The sequence below is a fragment of the Rhinolophus sinicus genome, chromosome 1 (assembly GCF_057876585.1).
Source record: "Rhinolophus sinicus isolate RSI-liver-muscle chromosome 1, RSI-T2T, whole genome shotgun sequence".
Lineage (NCBI taxonomy): Eukaryota > Metazoa > Chordata > Mammalia > Chiroptera > Rhinolophidae > Rhinolophus > Rhinolophus sinicus.
The window spans coordinates 60329203-60348776 of NC_142501.1; positions in this window are offsets into that span (position 1 = coordinate 60329203).

Consider the following 19574-nt stretch of genomic DNA (forward strand, 5'->3'; position numbering starts at 1 on the left):
CAAGAACTATATATATATTTAAGATTGACTTCTTTTGTAATGTTACTAATGCATAAGAATAATACATTTTCATATAGAGAACATTTGTGAATCACAAAGATGATGCAATTAATATATATTAACTAAATAGAAATCTTTAAAAAATTTAACCTCTTAATTAGAATTAATCACAATTATGAGTTTTCGCTGCATGCAATTTAACTATTTATGAAAAAAAAATCAAGGTTGTGATAAGATCCCTGCCAAATCCTAATATTGGTAGTAAAGTAAAACAGATAAAGAGTATAATGAGGTAGATTCTTCTTTTAGAGATTAACTGTTTGATAGGTTTTCCTGAGACTAGAGCATATCCATTTTGAGTAATATTAATTGGCATTCAAAATCTTTTACATAATTGTACTCTTTTAAATCACTTAGATGTATGTTTAGTGACTCTTTTAAAAAATAAGTGGAAAATTAGAAATAATCCCTGGAACAGAAATGTGATTTTTTTTTTTTTTCCCACAACTCAATCCCGATGAACTCATCTGAGAGCAGTGCTAGTATCTGCTCTCAATGAAAGTAAGTGATGAACTGGGATCCATTTAATGGATCACAAAGTTGAATGAGAAAGGCTCTGAAGGGCTATGAGTAAGATTCAACTATATTGGTCACCTTATTCATCACTGAAAAATAGATGTTGGAGGATAAACTCATTCAACTCTGGCTACTTCAGAGAATAAAATCAGGTCTCAGTTATAACTGCATTTTTCTTATAATGGCTAAAAATTAACTGCCCAAGTCTGGCAATACTGCTAAACTTTCCTAAATCACAGGCATGATTTGTTATGCCGCTATTACAGGAAATTTGAAAAGACTGATAGAAACCAATAATACAAAGTGACAATTTGTATTGAATTGGATAGAGAAACTGTTTTCCCATACAAGTGGAACTCTTTTATAGCTATAGAGTATCCTTGTTTCTTTGTTTGTTTGTTTACAAGAGGGATAGTTGGTTTACAATTATGTTTACAAGAGGGATACTTGGTTTACCAATATGTAAATACTGTTTAATCTTTCTAAGTTTGAGTGATAACAATAGTTTTGTTTTCCCAATTATCCCTCTGCTTTACTTCCCTAATTATTCTTTCTCACCATTTCCTTTTCTCCTTCCATCTTGATCCCTTGCTCTGCACACACTATTTTTTCAGGGCCAATTTGTTTCCCAAAATGGAAGGATCTGCTTATCTCGGGGAGAGGAACTTTGCCCCAAAGAGCTGTTCTGGTCAGATAAGCAGCCAGCGTGGATTGGACAGGACAAGCCTGGCCAATCCTCTCCTGGACGACAGGGAGCAGCAGGACAGAGCCATCTGATGAGGGAGCAAGAACCACAGTCAAAGCTGATGGTTGGACATGTTGGGGGTGGGATAAACATTTCAGTGTCTGAACCTGAATGTGTTATGCTTGAATTGGTCATTCTGTTACAGGTTTCTTTCTCTGGCTGCTATTCAGTATATTCCTAATGGATTTAGAATGGCAGCTAAACAAGTGCTATCTCACGTAACTGAATTTTGAAAACATAAATCTTCCTCAATAGGTCCTTGTGAAATACCCCCTCTATTAGCAGCAAGGCTCCCAGGGTGTTCTGTCACTGTTCTTTGTTTTGTTTTTTTAAAAAATGGCTCCATATTTGATTTGATTTATTTTCAACATTTCCTAGTCAATAGGACTTTTCATAGTAATCAGATAAATACTAGTGGTGTATTTTGTTTGGGTACACAACAGGCATTTTAATTAAGGGATTGTTTGTGTAGCTCTTTGCCAACAAAGATGATGCTTCTAACCCTGCAGCTGTGTGCAGTTGTGGCCAAATCTGCTAATCAGTGACCCTGCTGATCACATCATTGTTTGCACACATAAGTTAGATTGACAACTGCGACCAGCGCCTCTTTTCTGGCTGCCTTTCAGTATGGTCTTTCTGTTCCCCCGAGGATTAGGCTATTGCCATATACAGACAAGACATATGGAAAGGTACAGGAATTTTTTAATGGAGGATTTTCTGAGAAGAGACTACATTAGGACGCAAATTGTAGCAATGATTTGGATAGATCAGTAATTTCCAGATTTGAAAGAGGCTGGGAATCACCTGGAGGGCTTGTTAAAATACAGATTGCTGGGCTCCACCCACAGAATTTCTGATTTAATTGGTCTGCTTGGGTCAGGAGGGATATTTGCCCTTTTAATACATTGCCAGGTGATGCTGAGGCTACTGGTCCAGGACCACACTCTGAGGAATAGAGGAGTGGATTATCCCACAGAGGCCTCAGGTACACCTCACACTCTGGTCCATTGTAACTTTGGTTGCATTAACCATTATTAACACTCAGGACCTTTACTCATCAGCCCTTCTGTGCATCATTTTAAAACTAGAGGGCGGGCTTCAGGCTGACTTTATAAATTCATAATCTATCCTTATCCTCCCATTTTCCTGACACTTGGATGTTTCACACTGATTCTTTTTTTTTTTTTTTTTTTTTGAGACACTATACTGTGTATGACTTTTCTCTCAGAGGAAAACAGTTATGTCCTTTGAAGATGGACTAGGCTATAAGAACTTGTTAGTGGTGTTTGAAGGCTGAGCTGAACACACAGACAGGACTAATCAAAGTGTTTGAGTAAATGGGAGCTGTGTGTCTATTATCTCAGTTCTGCTCATTGAGAAGCTTAGGTGACATTAGAGACTCTGATTTCAAGCTTGGCTTGGAGCTTGAAGTCTCTGTTGTCTGACTGTAGGCCAGTGTGTAAAAACGATATATTGATTTTCTTAATGTGCTTTTTTACCTTCCTGTCTAGTCTTGAAAAGGTCTAATAAGGTCACTTCCTTTACTTTGAAGCTGTTGATGAGGATTTTTGCAGCAGATGTGATCTGTCTGGGAATGCTGGTATTTAACAATTTTGAGTTGTACTCTAGGCCCTTGTCATTTTGTTAATTAATTACTGGCTACTGTTATTCAGAGAATGCTACTGCCATGACACTGAGAGGGATAAAAAGTATCCCTTGAAGAATAATGAGGAGATAACTTTGAAGTGCCCAAAGTAACTAGATTTCAAGTTCCTTGAGGGCAAGAGCCATAGGAGAATAGCTTCCTCCTTTTTAAAGTTCATATCCACAAATTTTGACTACATTTTACCTTCAACACCCACACTTAATCCACTTATTAAACAAATGATATTAGCATAACCTTGAGGAAAGGAAGTGCTGAGGGGTAATTTATCTTCATATTTCCCAAAGAATGATCCTTGAAAATTAGTGTCTTAGAAATAGTTTCCGTTATCAAAGAATTTTGGAAAATTCAGAAAAAATATAACCAACCACCCCTGCTCAGAATCATAATACACATAAGCAAAATAAAATCCCCAGGAGGTCTTGTGGGGGAAAAAAATAATAATGTCTTAAAATCAAAACCATATATTTAAGGTAGTGTAACCTGAGATTCTTTAAATTCATTTAAATATAAACCTCCCTTTTCTATCATGATGTTGAAGATGTCCCTTGAAACCAATGTTATAACAAATACTGCTTTAGAAAACACTGATAGAATTTATGTTTGAAAACAAGACTGGAGAGTAAACAGACGTAAAAGTTTTTGAGTACCTCCAGTACAGCCCATGCACACACGCACATGTGTGTATGTGTGTGTGTGTGTGTGTGTGTGTATACATATGTGTACACACACACACACAGACATTCTTGCATTTGATTTTCAAACAACCCCTCCATTTAGGTATTATTATCCCCACTTTGCAGATGATAACACAACAGGAGAAAGAGATTCATTAATTAATGTGTGGTTTCGCACATGAGCCATCCCACATAATCATCAAGGGGAAGTAGGGCACAGAGCTCAAGCACTTGCAAGGCTGGCCGAGCCCCTGCTTAGGGAACTTGCAGCACATAACCACAAACATAGCAAAAGGTTCTTTTCAGAAGAATTTGATAATATTACTATATAAGCAGTATTAAAATCATCATGAAAAATAATGCTTTTTAAAATTCCTTCCACTTATTTAATAGATTAGAATTTTTTATTTTATGTTATTTTTTTTTTATTTCATAAAGTCTCCCCCAAACATTTGCAGTGTCTGGTATCTCTGAAGTTCTTATTCTGTCTCTGCTCTTCCTCTTTCTCCTCTTTCAACATGCCAATTTTAAGTGCACATTCTTAAACTACCAACTCCTATCTACCAACGTTACTCTAAGCATCACTCCAAAATTTCTTATCCTCATTGAAACCTTTCATTCACTCCCCCACGTAACTTTTTCACTGTTTATTACTCTCTCACATTTATAACATCCATCATCAAAGACACTCCTTTGCAAATGACCTCACCACTGTCTTCTCTGGTCCTCAGGACTTCATACTCACTGAAATTACACCACCAACTCTCCTGGGTCTCCAGCTTTCAGATGGGATTTCTCAGTTTCCAGAATGAAGGTAAATCCTTGGAAATAAAGCTCACTGCCTAGGAATGATGAACAATTTCATGACCAAAAAGTAGTTTTCTTAAGTCCCTCTCTGTGACAGAGTCTAATGATGTGACCTGAGCGTCTGTTAAGGTGGATCCAATTTCCTTTTCTACATGTCCTGGTTCTTCCTATAAAAATCACAGTTTCCTGTTATGTTAGGAATTTGGAGATCCCAAGGTCCAGGTTTTGCTTGTGGATTCTGGTGGCAAAGGCTGTGTGGGATCTTGTTCTGGGTCACCACCCGGTTTTTCAGGGCTAGTGTGGCAGGGGTCTGGTGTGGTTCTGGTCTAGACAAGGGCTGGGCAACACTGTCCCCTGCATCTGGAGCCATGTTTCACATTTCAAGATTGTCTGCAAGGGAGACAACTCCTCATAACAAATCTTTCTCTCTGTCTCTGTCTCTTTCTGTCTCTCTCTGTCTGTCTCTGTCTCGCTCTCTGTCTCTCTGTCTCTCTCTCTCTCTCTATCTCTCTTTCTCTCTCTCTGTCTCTGTCTCTCTCTCTCTCTCTCAATATCTTATTGGTTCTGTTTCTCCAGAGAACCCTGACTAATATGTTGTACCATTTGTCTCTCACTCAAGAATTCTAATGAGGCTATTATTCCTCCCATTTTCTACTACAACATCTATTCCTACCACACAGATTATTTCTTTCAGTATACAAAATGATCAGTTCCCATAAAAAGAAGATGTGTTTTTTGACCACTTCTCTCCCTTTCATGATCCAGTGCTCTGCTCCTTTTACATCAAAATTTTCCCAAACAGTGACTTATAATCCCTACTTCACTTTAAAAAATCACCCACTCACTTAAAACCATGCCAGTTTTACATACGTGCCTTTTCCCAATGAAGTGCCCTTTGTCAAAGTCATGGATAACTTCCACATTACTATATCCAATAGCTACGTCTTCATCTCTCATCATACTCTGCCCTTAGCTTTTTCTCTTAGCTTCGTTGATATTACAATTTCCTAATTTTCTCTTTTGCTGACAGCTCCTCAGGTCCTATGCTCCTTCTTCTTTTAACTGACTTCTAAATGCTAGAACGGTCCAGGGATTGGGACTCGGTCAGTTGCTATTAGGTCGGTGCAAAAGTAATTGCGGTGTTTGCAATTATTTTTAACCTTTTAAACCACAATTGCTTTTGCACAAACTTATATTTCTTCCAGGATTCCAAAGCCATATGTCTAACTGCCTATTGAGAGCTCCAGTTTTAAGTACAATAAAAATCTCAAAGTTATCAAGATCAAATTTGGAATCTCCAAAACTCTTTCTCCCCCAGTTTTCTCCAACACAGTTAATGACATGAGCATCCATTATTTGCTTAGACAGAGAGTTTTACCTGATTTTTCCCTTTTCCTCAGCACTGGCTCCATCCAATCTCTCAGAAATCCCTATCAATTTTACTTCCAAAATGCTTGTTAAACTTACCTTTGTTTCTTCTATACTTATTGCTGCCACCTAAGCTAGGCCATTATCTCTTCCCTAAAATAGTGCAATTGTCAGTCTCCTTTGGTCATTCTAATTCCCTACTCGCCCTTCAGCTCTCCCAGATCCTCTCTGTATCACCATGCTGTCTTTTAACAACCTAAATAAGATGATGTGACCACCATACTCAAGCCTCACAATTACTTTTCAAAATGGTTCAAATAGAGTTCAAATTCCTTATCATGGCTTCCACTGAAAACCCTATATGATGTGGCCCTTACCTACTTAAGTGATCTCATTGCATACAATTCTACCCCTCACTAAGAATGCTGTAGCCACACACTGATCTTTCCTCAGGTTTTCAAAGAAAACAAATTCATTCCTTCTTTATGCTCTTTGCAATGGCTCTTTATGCTCTTTGCAGCTTTTCTGCTGCTCTTTGTGTGGCCAACTCCTTCTGAATTCAGGTCTCAGCTTAGTTGTGACCCCCTCAGAGAGAGTTTCTGTCTACCTTATCTGCCCCTAACACACACTTAATCGTCATCAAATCAACATAGTTCATTTTCTTTGTATATTATCAAGAGTTGAAATTATTCTGTAAGCTTACTTTCACTTGAATTTTTGTGTGTCCCTCAACTGAAGCATGGGCTACTCTCTGGTTTGTTAGTTTATCTAGTTGTATGTTTTCCCTGCATGAAAGCAGAATTACAAAAGAATAACTAAGTAATGAAAGGAAAAATATAAAGTGTTTCAAAACACAAACTGCATTACACATGCATGAAAATCACATACGGTAAAGAATGTTGTTCTCTAATGGGAAGAGTCAATTGTGTAAGGTCATTAAAAAGTAACTCAAACTCCATTATATTAACAAATGAATAAAATTCCATCAGGCTAGGGCTGGGAGGTTGGCTATTAATAAAACACTGCAGTCCTTGCCTGCATACATAGTCCTTAAAAACCCATCTAAAAATTTCCTTGAAATCAGTTAATATAGACTGATCTTTGGCATACAATAAATAACACTTTTACCTAATGAAATAATAGATCTATCTCATTTATGATCATCAGTGGATACTAAAACATTAGGAGACTGATATGGAACTTTTTAATGTAAGGTTTAGGCTAATAATTTAGCCAATTTTAGCCTAAATGTCACATTTATGTTACCATTACTTAAAAGAGGATATACCTCACATTATATGCCTCCCACTATGTTGGGAGAAAAGCAAACAGAAAAAGAGAAAAAGCACATAAAATAAAAACAGTAAAAACAGAATCAAATCAAGCCTCTAGATGGAACTGCCAGCTAAGACAGCTACGTGGAGACAGAGGAACATGTGAAATTATATCACAAGGATACAATCAGGCATATCTAGAATGCAGGGAGTTTTATAGCACAAATGATGTACCTTCTTATGACAGGAAGATATTCCATCTTTCTGATTCTAAGACTTTTTGGAAGAAAGGAAGAGGTGAGACGTTAATATTATATAGGTAAGATACCTGAATTCTCATTCTTCATCCCCTCCTCCCTTTTTAGACGCTGACCATTAAATGGGCAGTATGAGGGGAACACTATTCAGAAATAGATAGGTACGTGGGTGTTTGAGAACACTGAAATTAGTGGCACACTTTCCTAGCTTATTTGTGAGAGGCTACAAACATAGACAGAGCATTTATGAAAGGGGATATGTATATGAGCATTAAGGTGTAATTCAAGCTTCCGGAATTCAAGGGGGATATAATAAGGTTGCAAAGAGGTCTGGATTTGGGAATTAAAGACCACAGGTAAAGACCAAATCTACTGAGTCAGCACCAGCACAAATAGCCAGAGGGGACCAGATTAAACATAGTGACCATCAATTCTGGGATCGTCATTACTCTAGGCATTGATAGCATTGATTCAGTCAATTCATTTTTTCAATGATTTCAATCATTTACTTAATTCATTCAATTAACAAATATATACTGACAGTCTGTTGTGTCAGACACTGTTGCATTATTCTCTTTTCCTCAAATAGCTTAAATTACAGCTGGGGTGAAAAGAGAGAGAAAATAAATTAATGGGATTAATGAATGAAAATAAATATATAATAAGAAAACTTCAAAAGAGTTGATAGAGGGTGTCTAGATGACTTTTTTAAATGAGATATTATGAGGAGATAGCATTTAAGCTGAATCATCAGTCATGATTAAAAAAAAAAGACAGATATTTGAATGTCAAGGGCATGTGAATATTATGAGGAGGTAACATTTAAGTTGAATCATTGGCATAATAAGAAAAAAGACAGATATCTGAATGTCAAGGGCACATGAATTCATGGTAAATTGATAGCAAATTCAGAAGTCTAGGATGGAAATCATCCTAATGTATTCAAGGAATCAAGGGAAGGTCAGTGAGTTTGGACCACAGAAGAGTGATACTACCTGCATTGGAAAAGTAGTCAGGGGCCAAATCAAATTCTATTTAAAAAGTTATATTAATTATTTTGTGTTTAATCGCCTCCCTGCTTCAGTTCTTTGTGTCAGAGTGATTGTTATGAAAACACTCTTTAAGCCTCCCTTGTTTTTCTTTTGCTTTTTCTTGGTGAACATTTTGCTACTGACTGACATTTGTAAACCACAACTGAACCACCCCTCTCCTTCTCTTGGCCATTGGTATCTACACCCAGAGTTTGCAAACCTGAGAGTTTTGAGGACACCATCCTCAAGAGTCCCTTGTACCATGTTTCCCCAAAAATAAGACCTAGCTGGACAATCAGCTCTAATGCATCTTTTGGAGCAAAAATTAATATAAGACCTGGTATTATTTTACTATAATGTAAAACCCGGTCTTATATAATATAAGACCGAGTCTTAATTTTTGCTCCAAAAGACGTATTAGAGCTGATTGTCCAGCTAGGTCTTATTTTCGGAGAAACACGGTATGTCTAAGACATCTGATATCAAGTAGGAGTTGGATTACAACTACAAAATTAGAGGGAAGAGTCAACACAAGACCACCCTCACCTCTGACACCATATGTAATTTCAGAGGGTTCCCCAAATCATTCTCAGTTTTGATAATTTCGTGGAAAGACTCAGAACTCAATGAAAACTATTATACTCATGCTCTGAAAAGGATAATTATTCTCTTCCTCAACATCCTGCACATATCCTTTAAAAAAATTTCCATGTGAGATTATTTTCTTGTAATTACAGTTTGTTAACTAATTTTAGAATTTGGCCTCTCTACTAGAATATAATCCAGAGGACAAGAATTACATTTATCTCCATATTGTCTGATACATAGTAGGAGTACAAAACTCTATTTGAATGAGTGACTTCATTAATTACTAGACTATGACCTCTGTTGACGGCAGGGCATGTCTAACACCTTTGAAATAACTTCATCTCGGGAATCCTGAAGGCTGTTTCTCACATGCAAGGCTCACGATTAGTGTGTGTTTAATGACTGAACATGAATTAAAAGGCTCTCTATTTTAGATTCAGCCTTAAAGATATGAAAGGATTAGGATGTTACACTTCTTAGAAAAGCTTTTATGGGGCTACTAGTTCTATTGAATTTATACTTTCTTTGGTAAGCATATTCTCCTGATGAAAAGTTTCACATTTCCCTATGTATTCAGACATAAGTTTAACCACCATAGGTAGCTACTATGCAATGAAATGAGCAATGATTTTAAAATGTGAGGATCTATGTCCTAGTGTCTTCTGTACCACTTGCTACTAGGTGTATGAACTTGGAAGTCATCTATGCTCTCGGCATATCAGTTTGTTTTTTACTTAAAAATATTAATAACTCTTATTCAGTATGAATGCAATGACATTTGTGAAAACAACTAGTTCAATGTTTGCTATGTAGTAAATACTAAGCAAAGATTTGAAAGACTAACTCTTTCATCCTCAGCACAACTAAGCAACTTTCTCTACATTCCTAATGCCTTAAGTGGAGATTATTGCTCTTGTTGCCTGAAGACCATTTAAAGATAAGGGCACAATTTAGTTTTAAAAGATGAGCACAGATGCAACCATATTTGATGTGAGTACCAACATTCCACCTCCCATACTGAGAGAAGGTTTTGCTAATTGATTACAACACACTTCCCTGGCTTAGCCAGAGGGAAGATAAAGATTGATGCATAAGCACATGGTCTCTGGCATTAGGCTACCTGATTTTAAATTGTTGTTATGCAAATGACACAGAGCTTGAGAGCCTGTAATAGGAGGGATAATATTAATAATGATAATTTAATTTGAGATAAAATGTTTTAGGGCTGAAATAATTTGTAAATTTGGGCAAGGAACTTAACCTCCTTACTCGGTTTCCTCATATAGTAATAGTTCCTAGTTGATGGGATTACATAAATTGACTTACAGACACACAAACACACACACGTTATGGACTGAATGTTTGTGTCCCTCACAAGTGCATGTTAAAGTCCTAATTCCCAATGTAATGATATTTGGAGGTGGGGCTTCTGGGAGGTAATTAAGTCATGAGGGTGGAGCCCTCATTAATGGACATGGTGAGATAGTCTCCTTCTCTTTGCCTTGTGAAGGTATAGTGAGAAGGCAGACATCTGTGTACCCGGAGGGAACGCACCAAAAATCTGACAAGGCTGGCAACTTGATTGCAAACTCCCAGACTCCAGACTTGTGAAAAAATAAATGTGTGCTATTCAAATCACCCAGTTTATAGTATTTTGTTATAGGAGCCCAAACTCACACAACATATACAAAGGGTGCCAAAAAAATGTATACACATTTTAAGAAACAAAAAAAATATATTAATATATACCGATAACAAAAGATGAACACAAGTCATATTTGACTTCTCTAATTATAAGAGGTGCTCAAAGTGGTTACCATCAGTATCCAGACACTTCTGATTGCAGCGAACTACTGCTTGAGCAAGATTGACCAAAGTGTTAACGTCTCTTAAAATTTGTATACATTTTTTGGGGGACCCCCGGTATACAGACAGTCTCTGACTTAAGATGGTTAACAAATTTTCGACTTTACGAGGTTGTGAAAGTGATATGTATTCAGTAGAAACTGTACTTCGAATTTTGAATTTTGATCTTTTTCTGGGCTAGCGATATTCAGTATGATACTCTCTCCTGATATTGCGCGCTGTCAGTGAGCCACAGTTCCCAGCCAGCTGTGCCATCACTAGGGTAAACAATGGGTACTCTACAGTGTGCTGTGTTGCCAGTGTTTTTTGGATATTGTGTTTTCACATCCCGTCATGTCTACAAAACACCCATCTGTGACTCCCACTTCTGGTGAGAAGAGAAAGGCAATTACTTATGAGATAAAACTCAAGATTATTGTCAACTGTAGGCTAATATAAGTGCTCTGAGCACACTGAAGTTAGGCTAGGCTAGGCTATGATGTGCACTAGGTTAGCTGTGTTAAATGCGTTTACTACGGGTTTATCAGGACCCTATCATAAATCAGAAAGCATCTGTATAAACTCTCTCTCTACACACACACACACACACACACACACACACACACACACACACGGTCTGCATTGTCTTTCTACCACAGCGAGCATCTCAGAATATCAGAGTACTTTCAACTCCCTGAACTTCAGATATTAGAACGTGTTACCATATAGTTACGTTCTTTTCTTTTTTAATGACATAAATGGAAAGAACCATGATGTTAGTGCTTTTCAAAGAAAGTCGGACACTGAGAAACTCATCCATTCTCAGGATTTATTCCCCACAGATGGGGCAAATTATTCCTGGGCGATTGATGAGGGTGTTAAGCCAATTATATTTTAGTCACCAACTAGATTCTTAGAAAACATGGCTTTATTTTAATCCAGTATGAAAATTATGCAAACTGGATCACAGACTTGGTAGAATTAGGTTGAGCTAGAATAAATCAAGTTAAATCAGTGAAAAATAATATAGAAAGGGCAAATTTGGTCTACAGTTCTATAGTGTGTCTTTGAATAATGATTTTTTTTTTTTTTTTAGCACATGGTGTTGAAACATTTGGGAAGGGAAAGCCAAAATTAATTTAAAGAGAAGATAATATTGTGAAACAAACTCGCTGCAGGACTCCAAATGTTTAAAATTCTCATATAATTTATTTTGTTGCTTTCATGGAATTACTTTAAAAAAAATTGCAGAGTTGAAATGTACAATTCATGACAATGGGTTTTTCACCCCAGCCTTTCACACATGGCTAGGCTATAGGGATATATTTATTATTATATAAATTTGCAAAACACTGAGTTGCTAGCAAGTATGTCAACACATATTTTTTGAAGGCTTCTTATGTGGCAGGGTATGCTCTAGAAACTGGAAATAAACTGATGTACAAACAGACATGAATCCACCCTTGTAGAGGAATAAGCAGATAGTAGTTAATATATATATATGTAATATATATGGTGTATATATACAAATTATAAGAGTTTTTATATGTATGATACATATTTATACACATAAGTACAGCTTGTGCTTTATCTTTTTGATCCTTAGCACTACTTCTGTGCATGCCCTTGGGTCCTGTAAGATGGAAATTTCAGCTCCTTAAGGTCCCCTAAGGCTACTAGAACAGGTATAGGCAGGATATTAAATAAGTTTACCCTAAGGCCACACTCTTGATAGGCCAAAAAAATGTTACCACTAGCTCCATATTCTTGCCATTCATTTTCCCATTTCAAATTATTGTTAGCTATATTACCCAATATAATTTACCAGAGAGTTATGTAATATTCATGTTCCAATTAATTCTATGTGCATACTATAATAGCAAATAATATGAATCCCCTTCCCATTATTAAATCACTTTCATGTTGCTACAAATAATGTAAAGCTCCATGGAGTAAAGTTCCCCAAGTGGATCTCTTCTATTTATTCTTTTCTCCTACAGGTAATCATAGAAATGCTAATAATGAAGCCTAAACATAATGAATCAAAAATATAATCCCTCCTACTCTTTTGTCCTAAAAGAGTTGAAGTCATCACATCTCTCATTTCTTTTTCATTACTTCAAACACAACCAGAAAGGCTTTATTCTAGGAGAATCCTTCACTATCATCCCCTGGATCTGAAATAGCATGTATAAAATGTTCTCCCCAGCACGGGCCAATTAGTTTCATTATTAAAAAAAAAAAGAAAAGAAAAAAAGATAAAAAATAAAATAAAATAAATCTCATGTCTCCTTGAAATTCACTAAAAAAACTGCATCAATTACCCATTCACTGACCTTTTCTATCAAATCTTTCTTTCTCTCTCGGGTTAACAGGAACTTTGTGTAGTGTTATTCAAGTCATGCAACTCACAACACCCAAACACTCATGGTAACTTTTCAACTACCTATGGTAGGTGTCTACTCTTGACTTAGCAATATTCAGAGGTTTCTTTTTACTAATTTCTTGGATCCTGACCCCATTTGGGAAAGAAGGATTAGCATTTTCTCTCTTGATTTTTTTAAAATACCTCTTTGACTTTTTTCTCACTATTACTCTTTGGTTTTTGTCCTTGCCCTAGTAGCGAAAGCAAAGCAAAGCAAAAGCAAAATAAGATTAACAAAACCCCTCTCTTTTTTGGATTCATTTTTCAAAAGGTATTCATTTAGGTATCACTCCTTTGTTTTCTATATACCCCTAACCTACTGCTGTTTAAGAGCTCAACCCTTCTCTTAAAAATATGCCTCCATTCCCTTTAGATTGCCTTTTAAAACTTCCACGGCACTAACTCAACTCTGAACAGTAGTTCATTGTTTATTCTAAACATTCCGTAATAGCTCAGCCTCCTGATGCTCCTCCACAACTTCTAGGCCAACCTGATTCTCCCATCCAAGGTACACATGTCATTGATGATATTTGGAGCCTTTGGATATGTGATAATTCATTTAGATTTTCTTCTTCTTCAACCCAGAAAGATGAACCATTCCACACACGATGAAGGCCAACCTTCCTCTGTTGCTGCTCATTGATAAAATCTACTCCCCTAGTGTAGACCAATACACTCTGGGTATTTGAATTCTACAACCATGATGAAAATTTTTCTAATGCTTATTGAGTATCTGATACTTGGTGGAGAACTGGAAAAGAGGGGGAACAAATTCAGGAGATATCAAAGGTCAACAAAGGGTAATCATTTACCTAGTCTCCCTCTTATCTTCCTTACCACCCAATTCCAGAGATGAGGACTTGTGATAAACGGGTCAAGTTGAGATGTTGTGATGATCACCTAGGGCTGATCATTTTGAGCAGATGTGTCTAGGGTGTGTTAAAAAGCCAAAACTAGATGCACACAATATTTAATTAGGCGCAATAGTCAATAAAACGTACCAGCCAATAAGATCTCTACTTTTCCTCAACGCTTATGGAGGGAAGTGGCAAATAAATGTGAGGAGAATACTTGCTTTTCCTAAATTTAATAGTGCATTTTAATCTTTTTTTGCTTTATAGTACTGGGCTATGGTACACATATAAACATATATGCAAAAAATAAATTTATTAGAAATATAATGTTAGAACAGTTTTTCTCTAAGTAAGACACATGGGATTCTGTATTAGAATTACTTAGAGTGCTTACTAAAAATATAGATTTCTGAGCTCCTCACAAGACTTACTAAATCCAAAGTTCTATTTACAGGGGCCTCTAAAACCACAATTTTAAAAACAGATATTCCAATGATTCTTATTAATTCTATAATTCAAGACCTGCTTTTATTTACCTAGTCATTTTGATATTAATGGAGGTGTGTGTGTGTGTGTGTGTGTGTGTGTGTATGTGAAATATGTGGTTCCATAAAACACATTCTGTACCAATACTTTCCTTCAAGCTGTGAAGTCAGAAAAATACTTCTTTTATGGGTTAACAAATGTCGACTACACACACAAATACACGTATGCAGGTGTGCACAAAGGTTTTACACTCAAATATATTTAGCACACGCTATATTACATGACCCCTTTGGAGGTTTCCAATTCATATTAGTATATTAAAAGCTCTGAGAGCCTATAAAAAAACTGATGTTTCTCAAATCTTTCAAGCAACTGTTTGTTTAATTGTTTATTATTTTTTCTTTTTGTCAAATCAAACTGTGACTATTCAACAACAGTTTAGGAATCACCATTCTACTCAAATATTATGAAGTATCTTATTGTAAAATATTATAAAGATCCACCTCTTCTATTTTTGACTTCAGGTACTTTTGTAAACAACTGATGCTGGTTTGGAAGGAAGTTTTTGTTTATTCCTGTCTAGCTGTAAGTATGGAAACATTTTCTCTATGTTGAATAAACATAAATTTATACTAGCAGACATATGAACTAAACTTTTACACTTTTGGTAGTTATTAAAATGTTATTTTAATCATGTAATCAAGTAACAAGCTTAGTACATTAATATTCAGAAAGCGACTGACAGGAAAACTTTTGTTCTGTACTCTATTATCCTGGGTGTTTGAGAATAGCATCATTTAACAGCCATTAAAGTGTGAAAAAATATACAGCTTTAACCTACACTGAGAGATTAAAAATAGAAGCACCAGCAAATAGATTTAAATATATGTATCACCAGACATATAGTTCAGGCAAACCCTTCCCTCTTTCCTGCTAAAAAAAAATCATGGGAAAAACAGTGACATGACATTTTATATTCTAGTTTTGATTGTTAAGGACCATTTACTTAATTTTTTCCCCACAGGTCAGAGACCAATTAAATAGTTATGTTAATTTGGTAATAAATCTCTTCTTCCATGTTTATGTCTCCTTTCGATTGTAATTTAGGTGTCTAATCTACATTCTATCACTTGTTCTTAAAGGTGCGATGGTGGTGCGTGTTTCCCCATTAAGATGGGATAATGTGGAAAGAAATGGATTTCTTCTAGCATACTGAGCATAATGAGTAGCATGTGGGAGCTCAGTACTGGGATGGATCCTACCTGGAGAGGCTAGTTCATTGAGTTCTCATATTCTGAGGCTGGTGCCGAGTGATCCAGCTACCTAGTAGGACATGTTTTAGGTTGTTTTGGGTGGTGGGACTACACTCTTTCAGGCTGGACACACATGCATACATATTGCCACTTCCATCCACTTCTCAGCCCAGAGTGGGAGGCCAGACGGGCACTGTTCCAATCTTCCCTCTTAGCAGGCTGGGCATTCTAACAGAGAAGAAAAAGAATAGATTTGTCTCTGCACTCACTAGTAATGTGCTACTCTAGTCTTAGTTGAGAAAACATTGTTTTAGGAGTGGTCAGCTGTGCTCAGCATTATTGGATACCCTGTGCTGCTCAGATGGGCTATGCCTCAAAGGGACCTCAGCTCTTCTCATTTCCATGACAACAGTAGCTCATGTTTCTAGATTTTATAAGCCACTGATGTGATCAGCTAGTCCACTCGTACTTCATCCTGTGTATCCATAACGTTACTCAAAATTCAAACTCACACTTTCATCATCATAACAAAACAGTTTATGTGTCGGGGTCTAGATGCTTTTATTATTGCCTCAAGAAATTGATGACCAAGTCAGGGAAGTCTTAAAAATCTGGGCAGCTAGGCCCAGGGGGAAACCCCAGGCATTTTTTTTTTAGCTTCAACAACCAGCTCTGTCACTCTCCTGGGGACTGTTTCTGTTCATTTATTTACAAATATTGCAATTCTCCGTTCTCCCTAAACATCAAACTGACCATTCTTCACAGACTTCAGAACTCTCCTCTATTCCTGAGGGGTGTGGGGGAAGGACGACAGTACAGGACTTAAAAAGTTGGTGTTAATTAAATGTGCACAGTATCGTAACTGCAAAAACACGCTGTTTTTCTTATCACCATTACTTAGATAAGCATTTTTAATTTTAAGCTTAGAATCAGATACAATTTCTTATCTATGTAATTAAATGTGATATTAATATTTGAGATAAACATAAGGTCATTATTTTCTTACAATTTTTTTTAAATGAAGTGATGGCTGATATAAATATGAGCCTTATAGATATCAAGTAGATCTTTAAAAAAATCTGGGATGGAGCAGAGAACTTAACATTTTCTGTTATAGAAAACTATAGTTTCAGAACTATATTTTCTGTTATAGAAAACTATATATTCATAGTGGAATCTATAGTTTTCCAGTTCCCAGTTTTATTGTTTCTTGGCATTATTAAGTACTTGAATGAAATAAATTCTGTTATAATTACATGACCAGAAAAGTATGCAATGACTTGCTTAAATTTACTATGTAAAATGGGGATTAGAAGCAGGCTTTCTGATATCTTTATACAAGATATTTGCTACCCAACAGGCCACTTTTTATTTGTCTTTCAGAATGTGAGGCATATCATTAGTGGATAAAATAAAAATAAAAGGAAGAAGATCAATATATGAGAGGAAAATTATATCAACCTGACAGATGAGGACTTTAATGGAGAACATAGATTAAAAAGTAGTTGGTATTTATCTATTGCTATGTAACAAACCACTTCCAAATCTTAGTAGCTTACAATTTAATATCTTTCACAGTAGGTTGATTGGCTTCAAATCTCTATTATAGTTACAGAAAGACTGCAGTTGCAGCAAGAATCATCTGGAAGGACCAATTAGGGAGAGCTATCCAAAATGGATCTTTCACTTAGAAGGCTGGTCTTTTGCTTTCTGTGTGACCTCTCAACATGACCAGCTTGGATCTCCTCACAGCATGGCAGCTCACTGTGGTTCAACTACGTACATGGCTGCTGGCTTCTCCAGAGTAAGTGTTCCAGTATACCTAGGTAGAAGCCTTGGTGTCTTATGGTCTAGCATTGGTAGTCACGCATCATCACTCCTGCCACATTCTCTTGATGAAAGGAGGTCACGGGATGTTATAGTTTATGGAAGGGGCTATCTTTGGAGACTAGCTATTACAGTGATGCTCAGAGGTAAGAACAAGGAAATTGCATAGAAAAATCTCATGTCTTTCTTCCCTTGTAATATAAATTAGTCATTGATTCTTAGGAACCCAGAAAGACCTTAAATATCCTCTATTTAAAACATCTCATGCATTCTTAAAGAATCTGAAGCTCAGGTAAATGTCTTTATGTTTACAAGAATAAAAATCAGTAATTATATCTTAATATTTTTAGACAATGAGGATGTCACAATATTTTAACAATTAATCTAAACAAAATCCCCCAAAAGCAAAGAAGTGTAGGAACAGTGTCTCATCTGAAACAACATATAGAACTTAACTTGATACAACTGAGAGATATCTTACAAAATGTATATAAGGTAGGCAATAGTCTTTAAGTTTTATATTTACAAGTAAAAGAAGTGATAGTATATAAAACTAGATAAAAATGTTCTGGTTTCTTATTGTGTTTCTTTTTTTGTTATTTCATTCAAAAAAATGTGACATAAGTTTGCAATGACCTATTTCACTATATACTTCATAAGAATATTTTCATTTGAACTATTTTTCATTTTTGTCAGGTACAGACGGTATGAGTAGTATTATTTTTATTAAGTTGAAGTTTTATAAGTAAAAAGGGAACTAGTGATAACCCACCTGGAATTTCCCATAGATTACCCTAGAAAATGCACATAATGACAGAAAATATTCAAAACTATATACTAGCTCCTAGTTATTTCTGTTCTGTGAATTCTTTGGCAAGGGGCTTTTTACTACTACGAGGGGACTGTGTGTTTCACTGTTATTAACTGTGTAATGCATACATGGAGACTAAGCTCTGTGGGCACAGCAGCTAGATTTGACCGATAAATTTGCAATGCGAGAACTCCCCTCTGAAAACTCAGTGCACCTGGAGAGAAAGAATGTTTTATTTTGCAATATAACATTGAAATATGTCAAGCCCATGAACTGAGACTCGCTGGGCTGATATGTGTTCTCAGAATATAGGAAACAAATTGCTAAGGCTCAAGAACAAGCCCATTCTATGAATAGAGATTGACTTTGCTGGCAAGGGAAGCCAGTTGCTCGGGTTTTAGGTGACACATTCCCATTCTGTACTTTACCAAGAAAAAGGTTTGCAAAGCAAACTACTTGAAACGTTTTCCCAGAGGTTTCCAGTGAATATCAAACCCATCAAGCATCACATTTATTTTAGACACAGACTCCCTATGCCTCAGGAAACTCAGCTCTAATGTCATTGGAAGCACCTGTCATCTTCCTTCACCTTTTACTGTCAGGCTATCTGTGCCTTAAGGTAGGTCACCTTTCTTTGGCATTCTGCTTCATTATAGGTTTGGAAGCTCAATTTCTTCTTCCACAAGAGCTTTATTTGGAATTTGAGACTTTTTCTCTTGCCCCCATTTACTCTACCCGTTTCCTATTACATGGTCAAACTGCTACTCTCATTCATATATTTATTCAACAAAATATTTCTATATTATATAATATAAACATAACATTTAAAATATCATACATTGTATTTTATTGAATGATTATTTATTGAACACCCACTATGAGGAAGAAACACTTAGAGGTAAAGGAGTCAGAGAAATAGACTTGCCCTGAAATAGACCGCCACTGAATGAGGTTGGGCAAAACAATTCCAGGAAGAAGGTGAAGGAGTTTCTACATAAACAGAACAGAACCAAGGTCCAGTAATACTTTTTTAAAAATTAGAATGGGTGGGGGTTTCCCCATGACATATGTAGGAATCCTGCTTCCC